Source organism: Periplaneta americana, chromosome 6 (assembly GCF_040183065.1).
Source record: "Periplaneta americana isolate PAMFEO1 chromosome 6, P.americana_PAMFEO1_priV1, whole genome shotgun sequence".
NCBI lineage: Eukaryota > Metazoa > Arthropoda > Insecta > Blattodea > Blattidae > Periplaneta > Periplaneta americana.
The window spans coordinates 106,215,010-106,228,047 of NC_091122.1; the positions used below are offsets into that span (position 1 = coordinate 106,215,010).

At 34.4% G+C, this 13,038-nt stretch overlaps 1 protein-coding gene across 2 annotated transcripts in view; it reads left to right on the forward strand.

Annotated features, from left to right (window-relative positions):
* Pisd (phosphatidylserine decarboxylase) overlaps positions 1 to 13,038 on the forward strand; it is a 51,530-nt gene that overhangs the window by 6,999 nt on the left and 31,493 nt on the right. The gene's annotated exons all lie outside the window — the stretch shown is intronic.

The window sequence follows — 13,038 nt, forward strand, 5'->3', positions numbered from 1 at the left end:
GGGTATTATGTAAGTGATATGAGGCCGAGGATCTGTGTAGTGTGGGAAGATACCGAAGTTTCACCCAAAATGCTTGAAGGTTCAGATCGTACCTTTCAAGCCTCCTATACGTTTTAATTGTTTTATACTTGGAATTAAATATAGTTCAGTAATATCAATATAAAACATAATCGGTACATAGGCCTATAAAAAAAACTAGAAATTTCGGTGTTCTGCAATGATTACGTTTTGCATTGATATTGCCAAACAGCTAAGATCGCTCATTTGGGTTATTAAAAGCATTTTATCGTTGTATGCTGTGTGTCTATCTTGGAGAAATTAATTCCGTGGACACCATCTCATTCTAGTGGCAAGGTCATGAAAACATAGAGCTCTACCTCATTGCCTTTAATACAGTATATAAGTGTTGTTTGTATATTTCTATTTTTCAAATAAAACTCTAATTTATCGTATGAAAATATAGCCTATACAGGGATATCATTTTATTTTTACTTTAATTTTTATTATACCGGAGTTTTTGAATGTACTTCTCCCACTCTTTCTAGTAACAAACTTCCACACACAACCAAAGCCGCAAATGCAGTTAAAATCGTCATACGATCATAGTAAACAGTATAGAGTGAGTGAATATAGTATGTTCCAGAAATATGATTAATTTTTCAGTGAAGAAAGAGCATTCATTCACTACTGAATCATATTTTCGCACAGGTACTGTGCGTCCGTTTAGTTACGTCGCATCCCGGTTCCCCCCCCCCCACCCATTTCTGCTGGCTCCACTGTAAAGGCTAGTGGCTGGGCTGTCTTAGCTCTGTTTTGAAACATTTGCTATTAGGAACTGGACTTCTACGTAATATTATACAACTATTTAAAATAATTTAATTGAAAGGGCCTCGTTAAGTAATTGTCACGTGATTCTCCTCTTTCTAAGACCCTCCTACATAATCACATGAACGGACAGTAGATAGCATATCTGAGTAAATTTATCTACTGTCGGTGACTCAGGAGAAGACGAGAGCGGACTGAGGAGGAAGGGATGTGAACAGATAGCGTGCGACAACACGTGCAATATTTGTACTGCAGTAAGCGGAAACATTAGGTCTCCTTCTGTTCAACTTAGCTTTAATTTTCATACGCATTGTTACTCATGTTTCCTGCACGAGTAATAACCTGGCTACTGGGATGCTTATCTGAGCGATGTTTATAATAATCAACAGCGATAGTCAAAAAGGTCACATTCTTTCCGCTTGTCTTCTCTTGAGTAACGGACAGTATGTGGATCGGGCAGAAGTGAAGTTTGAAGTGACAGTACGTAAGGTACCTACACTGTTATAGAGCAGGTATAGAATTATTTCAACAGGCGTAGGATTATGACTCCCCCATGTCGCCTGATTTGAGTGCTTTGCATTATTTCTATGGAGTTTCTGTGAAACAGTTGTGTTTGCTAAACATCCTACAACAATAGAAGAATTAAATAATGTGTGTGTGTGTGTGTGTATCTAATGCTCTGGATTTAACAATGAAGTCATCATCCTTCTTGCTTCCCAATATTTTGATGGAAGGTCCACAAATGTCCTAAGAGTTTCACAATTAGTCAGGTGCTCCATCTCCATGTCCTCTTCTCTGATGCACAGTAAGCATTTAGGTGAATTCAGTACTCCAATACGATGGAGATGTTTACTGAGGCAATCATGACCAGTAATCAATCTAAACATGGCCACAGCAGATTTTCGAGGTAGATCAGGAATTAGTTTTGGGTCTTTGAATGATTCTTTCCATTTTGAATTTTGATGTTTTGCCTGTTCGCTGTAACTTATTCTTTTTATGACTCGCTTTATTGATTAATTAAATAATTACATTCAAGAAACCATACATTTAATTGATATGCTTGAAAACGTTTTTGATAATATGCACAAAAGAACTGAAGCCTGCATCGAAATGAATGACCACCATTTTCAACAATTTGTTTAAATATCCATATTTTGATTATTTTTTAAATTTAAATGCACTGTAAATATTGTATGCTAATGTGCTGTAGACAGTATACTATACATTGCATAATAAATACGTCCGATTGGATAGTTCAGTTAGTGAGTAAAAACGCTTATTTTTAATACTGTACTGTATTTTGATTAAATAAAAACCCGACGAAAATTATCAAACTCAAAATCGTAACATTCCCTAGTTTACGTAAATGGATGCACTACTTTTCTTCCCTCCTATACCCAGTAAAGTTATTTGTATTGTATTTTACACTAGTGTCGTCAAACTTCGGTTGTGGAAGGGGGTAGCAAACAATGTTTCTGGTTCTCAATTGTTAATCTAAAGCTATAGTCAGGTTAATATTGGAAATGTTAGTAAAAACAAAATGACGTCCCTATACTTTAACTTCTTTTAAAATAAGAGAACTATTACACATGTACTTTGGAATGCGAGGCGCGTCCATAAAATAACTTTCCCACTCGTCCCACAGCTAGCAAACCATATGTTGCGCAAAGCAACTTTGTGTACGTGATAGAGTAATGTCCTGGCATGGTGCAAGTGCTAGCTGAACTTCTCGAGTGCTTTCAGTAGCTTCGTTGCATTGGTTGAAGGTGGATGTTCCTATTCCAGCTCCCGCCGCATGAAGTGCGGTCAGTAATAAAGTTTTTGAATGCACAGGGCATAGCGCCGATTGAAATTGATCACCCAGGAAGCTGGAATAGGAATGTCCATCTTCAACCAATGCAATGAAGCTACTGAGAGCACTCGGGAAGTTCCACTAGCGCATGTGCCATGCCAGGACATTACTCTATCACGTACACACATCTGACCAAATCACCCTGTTCCAAAATTCCTTATCCATACCAACATGTTCTTTATCGAAGTCCAAATTTCGAGCTTGATTTGTCTCACTAATGTAGGCCTCTTTCGTGGTCTTCTGCTATGGTAACCATTTTTCCACAACACAAGCTGGATAGTTTGATTACTGATCTTCGTGTTTGAAGACTCTTCAATCATGACTCGAATTTGTGGAACACTTATTCTTGGATTTTTCCACAACTTGATTATCTATTAATCTCTCATCACGTGCATTTAGCAGTTTTTGCTTGGTTTTTCTTGCCAAGTTATTCCCAATTCCATGATTTCGACATTTTTCTACAATACGTTGTACTGTAGAATGTGTTTTATGCACTACTTTATCTATTTTTCTATAGGAATAGCCTTTCAGAGCCAGGCAAACAATACTTTCTTTAAATCGGAACTCAGCTCTGTACGACTCTCCATTGTACGCAATTCTGAATGACAGACTAACAGCAAGTGACCTCCACTGAAAGACAACCCTGTACACACTGCATGCTTGTTTACTACACATCTTAACGTAACTACCCTCTGTTCGTGGGGTAAGTGTACGAACAATAGTATTAGGCTACATGAATTTCACGGAATATGTAGTTTTAAATTTTTATGTAAGTAACAGTTGTATGTAATTAATTTTATTCATGTCACTATGTTTGTGTTTAACTTATCAAACATAATGAATTTAGTTTTTTGATATATTTTTAATTTTAAGGTCATTTCAAAGGTCAGTGTAATAATATATGAGGTGTACAAACAACACTGTTACATACTGTATGTCCGTATGGCATCTTGGATTTATAACAATACATGTACAAATGTCTTTCTTATTAAACGATTGTAATATTGAATGGAATAGAGTTTATTTTGGAAGTTTTTACTTTATATAACCAGACTCTTACTTATGTTTTTCCTATCTTCGCAGTTAATTTAGGTTTTTAACTGATTTGACTTTATCCTACGATCTCTTTAAATAGATATAAAACTTTTTCATTGTGTATACCTATGTATTGGAAAATATGGCGGAGAACATTATTTCTATATGGAAGTAATACATTAAGTAATAATAACTTTTCAACAATATTTAGTTCTAGAATGTTTCCTGTTTTGTTTTGTTGGAAACATTATGTATTTGGTAGATTTTTAAGTTTTGCAGAATGGGAGCTTAAAATTTAGTAAGTTATCCTGTATAATTTACAAAACTGAGCTGTGATATCATTCGATTGTTAATACAGTATTTGAATTTCTTAAAATTTGAAACATTATGTCACTCTGTTTTAGGATACGTTTAATAATCACAGTCTTTGTAGAGTATCTATAAAAAAAACTATATGATATTGAACTCCATCTGTCAAGTAAATTCAGGTTGTTCATATTATACTTGGATTACTAGGCCTACAAAAAGTTTGGTAATTCTGGAGGACGACCACTTCACGATTTTCGAACTTTTTTTCCTCACAAACGATGATTTTATGCTCGATTTTCTAAAGATAACACAAAAAAGAATTCGGAAACACAATTTCAACTGTAACCTAACCTTAACTAATCCAAGCTAAACTAAGTTAACCTAATCTGATTGCTACCAAGCAGTAAACATCACCTACCAACGAACATAACATTATGCTACTGTCTAAAGTTACGTAAAATTTAAAAAATCTAAAACATGTAAAACCATAGTTCATCCTAAACAATCTACACATATAAATGATGGAAATTCAATATAGAATAATTACAAGTACATGCTCAGAACTTCTAAAATCCATGGAGGTTTTTCTCCAGAATTAATGAAAATTTCTAAGAAATTGTATCCTAGTTTCATGTGAGGACAGATTTAATCGTTGGTGTCTGACTAATATGTCAGTATTACATTCAATTTGAAATTTCTTTAAAATTGCGTTATCATGTTAAGGTACAAATGTATTTACGTACTTGGCTTTTAATCGAGTCATATGTACCATAAACAAAAGGAAAATTGAGTGCTTACACCAATTTCACACCGAGATAAGGATGGAAAGTTGCTGTGAAAGTGGGGGAAAGTGAGGTGCTGACAGGGAGGATCATTCCGTCGAGATGGAAGGGATAGGCAGCAAAGAGGAACAGCACATCTCATTTACGTATATTTCCTTACTGATCACAGAGAAAAGTGAGTTTTCGTAAGGTCGAATCAGTGACAGGTGAGGTAGGTCAGTTTAAACTTTTAGAATACCTTGAATATGCTATTTGTCTAAGAATGTGCCTCTTCTTACAAGGCATACGAAAAGCCTAAACTAACCTAACACTGATTCAACCTTACGAAAACTCACTTTTTCTCTGTAATTAGTAAGGAAACACACATAAATGATACGTATGTGCTGCCCATCTCTGCTGTATACTCATCCACCTCACTTGAGTGATCCTGCCTGCCCATACCTCTCCATTGGCCACCACTTTCACAGTAACTTTCGACTCTCATTTTCAGTGTGAAATTTTGTGTCGGCACTCAAATTTTTAATGTATACAATACATATGACTCAATTAGAATCCAAGGATGTAAATATGTGATGTCATACACTTGAATCGCACTTTTTAGAAAGAAACTAACAAGCAAATATTCTAAAAAGTTAATTTTTTTTTTTCTTCCACCATGTTAATAATGTCAAAACAAGTGTTTATACAAATTTTGGCCACTAAGCGCAATTACGAAGGCCTGTAAAAAGTAAGTTTCCCTGGAGCTGTTTACAGAAAGAAAACAGTTTCATTGGAAAAATGTTTTGGAACAGATACAACAACTGTTGAGCTATTTTTCAACATATTCCCTACTAGAATAGAGATATTTGTCATACCATGGGATCGACAGAGAGGTGCAGATGGCTGTGAAACACTGGTTCCGATCTCAGGCAGCAGACTTCTGTGACACAGAGCTACAATATTGATCTTACAGTATAATAAATGTCTCAATTCCGGTGAGGAATATGTTGAAAAATAGCTAAGCAATTGCTATATCTGTTCCAATAAATCTTTCCATGAAATTGTGTTTTCTTTCTCTAAACTGTCCCAGGTAAGCTTATTTTTTTACGGCCCTTGTAATTGCGTTCGAGTGGCCGAAATTTGTATAGCCATTTGTTTTGTCATTATTAATTTGGTAGAAGAAAAAAATAACTTTTTTATCTGCCCCCATAAGATTGTTTGCTTTTAAGTCAAAATTTGCTACTTTTCAGGAAAGTAAAACAACTTATATTCATGAATAAATACCAGTGTGCAAGTGTTGTACTATAAACATCAACTTGATGTTAGAGATAACGGGGGAAAGTTATTAACTTCCGTTCTTTGCCAATCAATACGTCTTGAAAGTATTTATCATTTCATCTGTAAAAATAAAAATGGCAAATTTTGACTTAGTTCCTTTGTAAAAAGTGAGATTCATTTGTACCTTAACATGGTAATGCAATAGTAAAGAAACACCTTAAATTTTTGCTGTGTTAGTTCGTGTTGTTAAATGACAAGTTCTGTTACCTTTATATTGTTCAGAATTAGGTTTTTAGATATTTCACAATGTCCTGGAACTTTACATTTCTTGACTTGGAAGTGTCAAGTTCTGGGACATAGAATACTCAAAAACCTAATTCTGATGAGTCACTGTGAAAGCCTAAAAACTCGTATATCTGTGTATTGATTCAAACATATTCGTTTCCTGCGTAGGGTTCCCAAAAACATCAGAAAAAAATGCAGGCACTCAGCACTGATTTTAAAAATTAGGCTTTCGTGTATATTTTCATTGTGCTTATCCATGTTATCTTTGAACAGATTAAGTGCATGATACCGGAACCACCAGCTATTTACATATTTTATGGAACACATGGAAACCATATCCTTACATAATAAAATACTTCAACAATGTAGGAATGTATGGTAGTCGAAAAACTTATATTTGCACATTATATGCCAATGTAGCGGCATACTTTGTCAGATTGCTAGGTTGCATGAATATTATCAGAACTTCTTGCTGATAGTGGGTCACACCACAGAACTTTTCTTATCAGTTGCTCACTCAACTTGATATAGCTTGTTATGTCATTCATGATCTTGGCCTTCATTTCCTTTCCCCTCTCCCCTCCCCAGTGCCTTGTACATATCATTCATATGCACCATTTCAAGTAAGGATTTTTTAAAATAACGTAACCATGATCTTTAACCCATTAGGTTCCAAATTATTTTTTGTTGCATATTGACGTTTTATTTATTGCAAACCTGTAAGAAAAGACTAAAAATACATTCTTATCATACATAATATTTCCTGTTGTTCCTTTTTGGCGTTGAAAGTTGTCTTCAGAATAGGATTTTGAGATGTGTTAATTTAAGCACTATGTTCACAAGTTAACATAAAATTTGTTGTTGTTTTCTAATGCCAGGCGTTTGACAGTAAAGTCATTTGACCTCTTGCACTCCAATATTTTTCAAAGATATTATCATGACCAGCCAATGAAGCACAGATTTTGAGGTGTTCCGAATCCATTTCTTGGTTTGAGTTGCACAATGGTCAATTAGGGGACTGATATATTCCAATTCTATACAGGTGTTTAGCCAAACAATCATGACCTGTAAACTAGTATATTTATAACAAATGTAACGCACTGAGCTACCAGTGCTATCATATTATTTTATGTTGGACGAAATTTGCCTGATATAGAATCATATTTTTTAAATAGTTCAAAACTTTAAATACATAATGTGATGTTACATTTCACACAGTATAGTAGTAGTAGCAGTAGTAGTAGTAAATGAGAATTATTTAAGAGCTTATTGACTCTCGCACATCAACCTCAAGGCTTATTGTGCTACCTCATAACCTTTCATAGTGGTTCTAGTTCTGGGCTCTTAACAAGCTCCAGGACTTCCCTATGTAAGGGTATTCCGTACTGCTCAATGGAGAGGCTCCAAATTTCTGAAACCTCCTCCTTTCCAGAACCTCACACTGGAGCTGTATGTGTCTGTATGCTGCTCGCATAGTCTCCACGAAAGAGTCCCACAGTTTGCAGGTGTTTTCTGAAATGTCCATGTCCAGTGATGAATGCAACCACTCTCTTCAGTTTCTTCCTACTTAAATGTAGGAGAGACCTAGAGAGCTAGACTGGGACTCTTGGCCCAATCTTTGTCAAGAGATTGACCAGGATAACCTAACAATTTTCCTTCTGTTTTTTGGCCCATGTTTTTACTGCGGTTATTACATTTAATTTGCTGCTTTTGCAGATTGGTTCTGGCTCAATATAGGGACTATTTGCACTTTTCTTGGCCAGTCTGTCTGCTTTTTTATTCCCTTCAATACCCTAATGTCCCAGCAACCATCGTAATTGTACAAAGTTATTCTGTGACGTACCAGTAGGATCTGAAGGAATTCTCACACCAATTTCTACTACTTTTTGAACATAGGCCAGGATTGCAAATGTCTGTCAGAAAAACAGTACAATGTCTTCTAAGACTGCCATAAGTTTTGTCTTGGGTCATGTACTACTGTATATACCCATATATAATTGACGCACCCCAATTTTTCGCGATAAAATAAAAAAAAATTCCCCTCATAATAGAAACATCTCATTTTAAACAAATATTGCTTTAATAATGTCGAAAGTCGTAAGATTGGATACACTGCTTATATTTAAATTCAAGTTTTTAAACAACAGTGTATGGTACCAGTGAATGAAGTAAGGCTAGTGATAATAACAATAAAATGTGTCTTATTGTCGCTGTATTCATTGTTACAAGTTATCTGTTTATACAACTGCTGCTAACTATCGATCATCTTAAGTGTGACATAATCGATATATATATATATATATATATATATATATATATATATATATATATATATATTTTAATCGTGGCCCATATATCATTGTGTATTCTATCGATTATTTCAGCATTCGAGCTGGCGCACCTTTAATACGCGTTTTTTTTTTTTTTTTTCACTAAAATTTTTTCCTCGCATAAAGAACGCACTCTAGTTTTTTTGTTATAAAAATCTAAAAAAGAAGTGCTTCTGTTATGCGAGTAAATACGGTATATATCCCTGCTCCGGTCTGGGTCCCTTCATGCAAGCTGTGTATCAAATAAGGCTGCTCTGGACTCTTCTCAGTTTCTGCTTATCTGACCAATCTGTTCGGGATCGTAAATGAGTCCTAAATATGATCAGTCGAAGCAGTTCTGTGTTGTCATGAGATCTGATCTCATTTCCAATTCTGAATTTTTCAGCACAACCTCTTGGATCAGCGAGTGGCAAGAGCCACAATAACTCCTTCTCCAGTTGTCTGTGTTAATTAGTCAATATGCTGCTAGTCTAGCTTCCATCTTGTCCTTCTCCTACTGCTGCATTCCAGTCACCCATTAGGATTACACATGCTTCCTTCTCCTCCTTCTCAACTATTTCTTCTATCTTGTCATAACTTTCTTCCACTCCTTCATGTGATAATCCATTATGTGGCATGTAAATTTGCACAAGCACCAAGTCTGTTTTCTTCTCTTGTAGTCTCACCATTATCATCCGGTCATCTACATAACACACTGATATCACTTTATCTTTCACACGAGATCCTAATAATACACCAACACCATGACTTTGCACTCACCACTTGAATAAAATAACTTAAATTCATCACTCACCACTCACCACTATTTTCCCACCTCATTTCTGATATTCTCATCACATCATCTTCTTTCAAGTTTTCCAACTTACCTGCTTGCAAAAGAGTCCTCACATTTCATGTTCCAACCCTCAGTCCTCTTTTCTTCTCTCTGGTGGGTTGCTTTACCCTGATATTTATGTTTGAGAATTCCACACAGGAAATGAATTAGGATAACAGAGACCTTACTGTGCAGAAGTTTGAGATAAAAATATTTGTTTATATCCTTGCTTGTAAACTGTAAAAATATTAACTGGTGAAAGAAAATAACATAATATTCGATATAATATTTTTTTGTTCCATCTTACATTTCTGCAGTTATTCTGAAAATGCAAACACTTCTATGCCTGACACTTTTCTTAAAACTGTCCAGGAATTTCCCCTCGTTTTTCCTTCCAGAATGAGTGCAAATGTCAGCCTGGGTAGCGCAGTCGGTATAGTGCTGCCCTTCTGTGCTCGAGGTTGTGGGTTCGATCCTGGCCGAGGTCGATGGCATTTAAGTGTGCTTAAGTGCGACAGGCTCATGTCAGTAGATTTACTGGCATGTAAAAGAACTCATGCGGGACAAAATTCCGGCACACCAGCGACACTGATATAACCTTGGCAGTTGCGAGCATTGTTAAATAAACCATAATTTTTTTTTTTTGAGTGAAACTAAATATTTGGCATAAAATTTAGCCATTCATATATACATCTTGCATTAAATGTAGGACTAGGCTATATAATTCAAATAATTTTACTTAAAAGACAATTATGTCAATATTAGTGAAATATGTATGATTTCCGGGGGTGGGGATGTAACAGAAATCGAAACTTTTGTTTTAAATTAGAAAATTGATTTTCCTATCTCTCCAAAGTAAGACATTTTGTTTTTTCCTGAATTTTAATGCTAGAAATTAATTGAATGGAATATGTGGGGGAAGAAGAGAAGGAAAGATATGTTCAAAGCTTTCTGTCAAGATGAGAAACGTAGCTTTTAATATCCATATGAAATTTTCATAGAAACTTTCCAAGAAACCGAAGATCAGATGAGTATCATGAAGATGAGTCATGGTTTTAAAACTATTGTGAGCGAGAATTTTAGTTTTGTGTGTATTTATGGATTGCTGTTTCCAGAAAATATCTGGAACCAATTATCTTTAGGTAATTACAGTTATCTATTTCAATGTTGTTTTCCTCTGCAAAAGCCTCTACATGAAGTATTAATGACACAATTTAAGGCTTTGCTGAACTATTATGAAGGTAACAGTGAAATGTTATATTAGTCTTTCATTAAAGTACTACTTTTGAAAACGAGATGTTATAAAGAAATCCCTACTTGTATGATATATAGTGTGTGAGAATTTATTTAGGCTTATCATATTTTTCACAATATATTAGAAATGATGATAATTTCTTTATTGTTTACTTTGTTAGGTTCCTGAGACATTACAAATTGGAATTGAATTATCTTTTTAAAAGCAAGTAATTTTGGAACGTTTATTATTTCTTAAAAAAATAGTAAATGTACTGTTGCCAATTGGGTAATATGTTCCATATGTTTGTCTGCATTTAGGCGGAAGTGAGGCAAACACAGTTAATTGACAGTGACAGGAAAGTTGGAACTGTGATTGTTGCAAACCCTTTATTTCCTTCCATTGCCTGTGATGGACTTTGTGAATAATAAATTATTTATTTATTTGTCTAATGGCTAGTACATGATATTTACTATCATTAACTGAGGGAAAAAACAAGAAAGTGGTGAACAAAACTACGATTTAAGTAATCAAAAACATTCGGGCTCTGGCTTCCCAGTAGTGGTCGACTTCCTTGGAGGATTTCAGAGCAGGGCATTTTGCAAGATGTTGTCTATCCATGTCTTTCTGTTGATGGCACAAAATGCAGGATGCTGATGGCAGGATGCCAAGACGATTGAGGTGTTTACCCAGGATGTCATGTTCAGTGTTAAGGCAAAAGCTTACAACTGCCAGTCTTCTGGGTTCAGGAGGTATATCCTTCAGTAATTTCCTACGTTGTTACGAAATGTTTATGTCCAATTCGTGTTGGTGATTATTTTTGTGTAGTTGCTTGATATATTGTTTTACTGAGCTAAATGACTAAGGTTTCCGTGGGTTTATTTTGAGATTATGCTGAGAAATTAGCTTTATTTCATTCATTCATTCATTCATTCATTCCATTCATTCATTCATTCCATTCATTCATTCATTCATTCATTCATTCATTCATTCATTCATTCATTCATTCATTCATTCTTTCTTTCTTTCTTTCTTTCTTTCTTTCTTTCTTTCTTTCTTTCTTTCTTTCTTTCTTTCTTTCTTTCTTTCTTTCTTTCTTTCTTTCTTTCTTTCTTTCTTTCTTTCTTTCTTTCTTTCTTTCTTTCTTTCTTTCTTTCTTTCTTTCTTTCTTTCTTTCTTTCTTTCTTTCTTTCATGCAGAAAATTAGTTTAATATATTTTCTCCTTTTTACATAGCAAGAAAGTTATACCATTGGGATTATGGTGGTAATACTCAAATTAAGTAAATACAGTGAGTCTGAAATCATTGCGTGTTGTATATTTGAAACATTGAAAGTATAGGGAGAGACTGCTGAGAAATAAATTTTTCCCTATCTTAAGATAATGATTATTATAAAATAAAGTAACATTGCTGAAATGTCATAATAATGGAAAAAAAAAAAAATATGTTGTCAGATTAGTGGTGCAGTAGTGGTAGTGGAAGTGGAGTAATAGTTCTTGGGTTGTCTAATATTTCCCTTATCAATAATTATTGGTCTGTAATGTAGCAGTTTGTATCGTGATCTGTTTGAATACATTCTCAGTACGTATTCTTTCCTACATATCAGTTTAGTATAATGTAGACTGATTATCTGAATAACTTTTCTAATGTCTGTAATTCTTCTGTAATTCATTACTATATACAGACCCAAAAAAAAACGCATTTCTTCAGTTTCTATATTTTTGTCCTGTTAAAATATAGGTGCCTGAACGATATGTTACGAGACCTATTGATATAGTTTTATAAAATTTGATCAGAATAAATATTTTTATCCTTTTTGACAGGGTTCTTTTTGCAATAACTTATTTTAAATTTCAGTATTTTTATATTAGTCTCTTGACAATAAGATACCTATATTACATTTTAATAGATGGATTTAGTTTTGTTTTTTAAGTGCAAAAACTAACTTTTCAATAATTTTACTACGAAAGAACAGGACATTAAAAAATATGTCATCTTCAAAGCTGTGCTATTTTATTTGAAACTCTCGTTACAGTGATACGAAATATTTCTATGTGTCATAATTCTCATCTTCAGAAAATCTAATCATCTAGTGAGTCTGACCATGGTAATACATGGCTCATTGCACACAGTTATTTTGAGATTGTGATATTATGTGGCACATAAACCGTGAAAATACAGAAATGCTTGTGCTAAGATGTGCCAACATTGTAACAAGAATTTAAATCCCGTCTAAAATCTTAATACATAAACATCTTCGTAATGAAAAGCAAAACTACTACAGCAAAAGACAGAGAAGGCAAGGACAGAGAGAG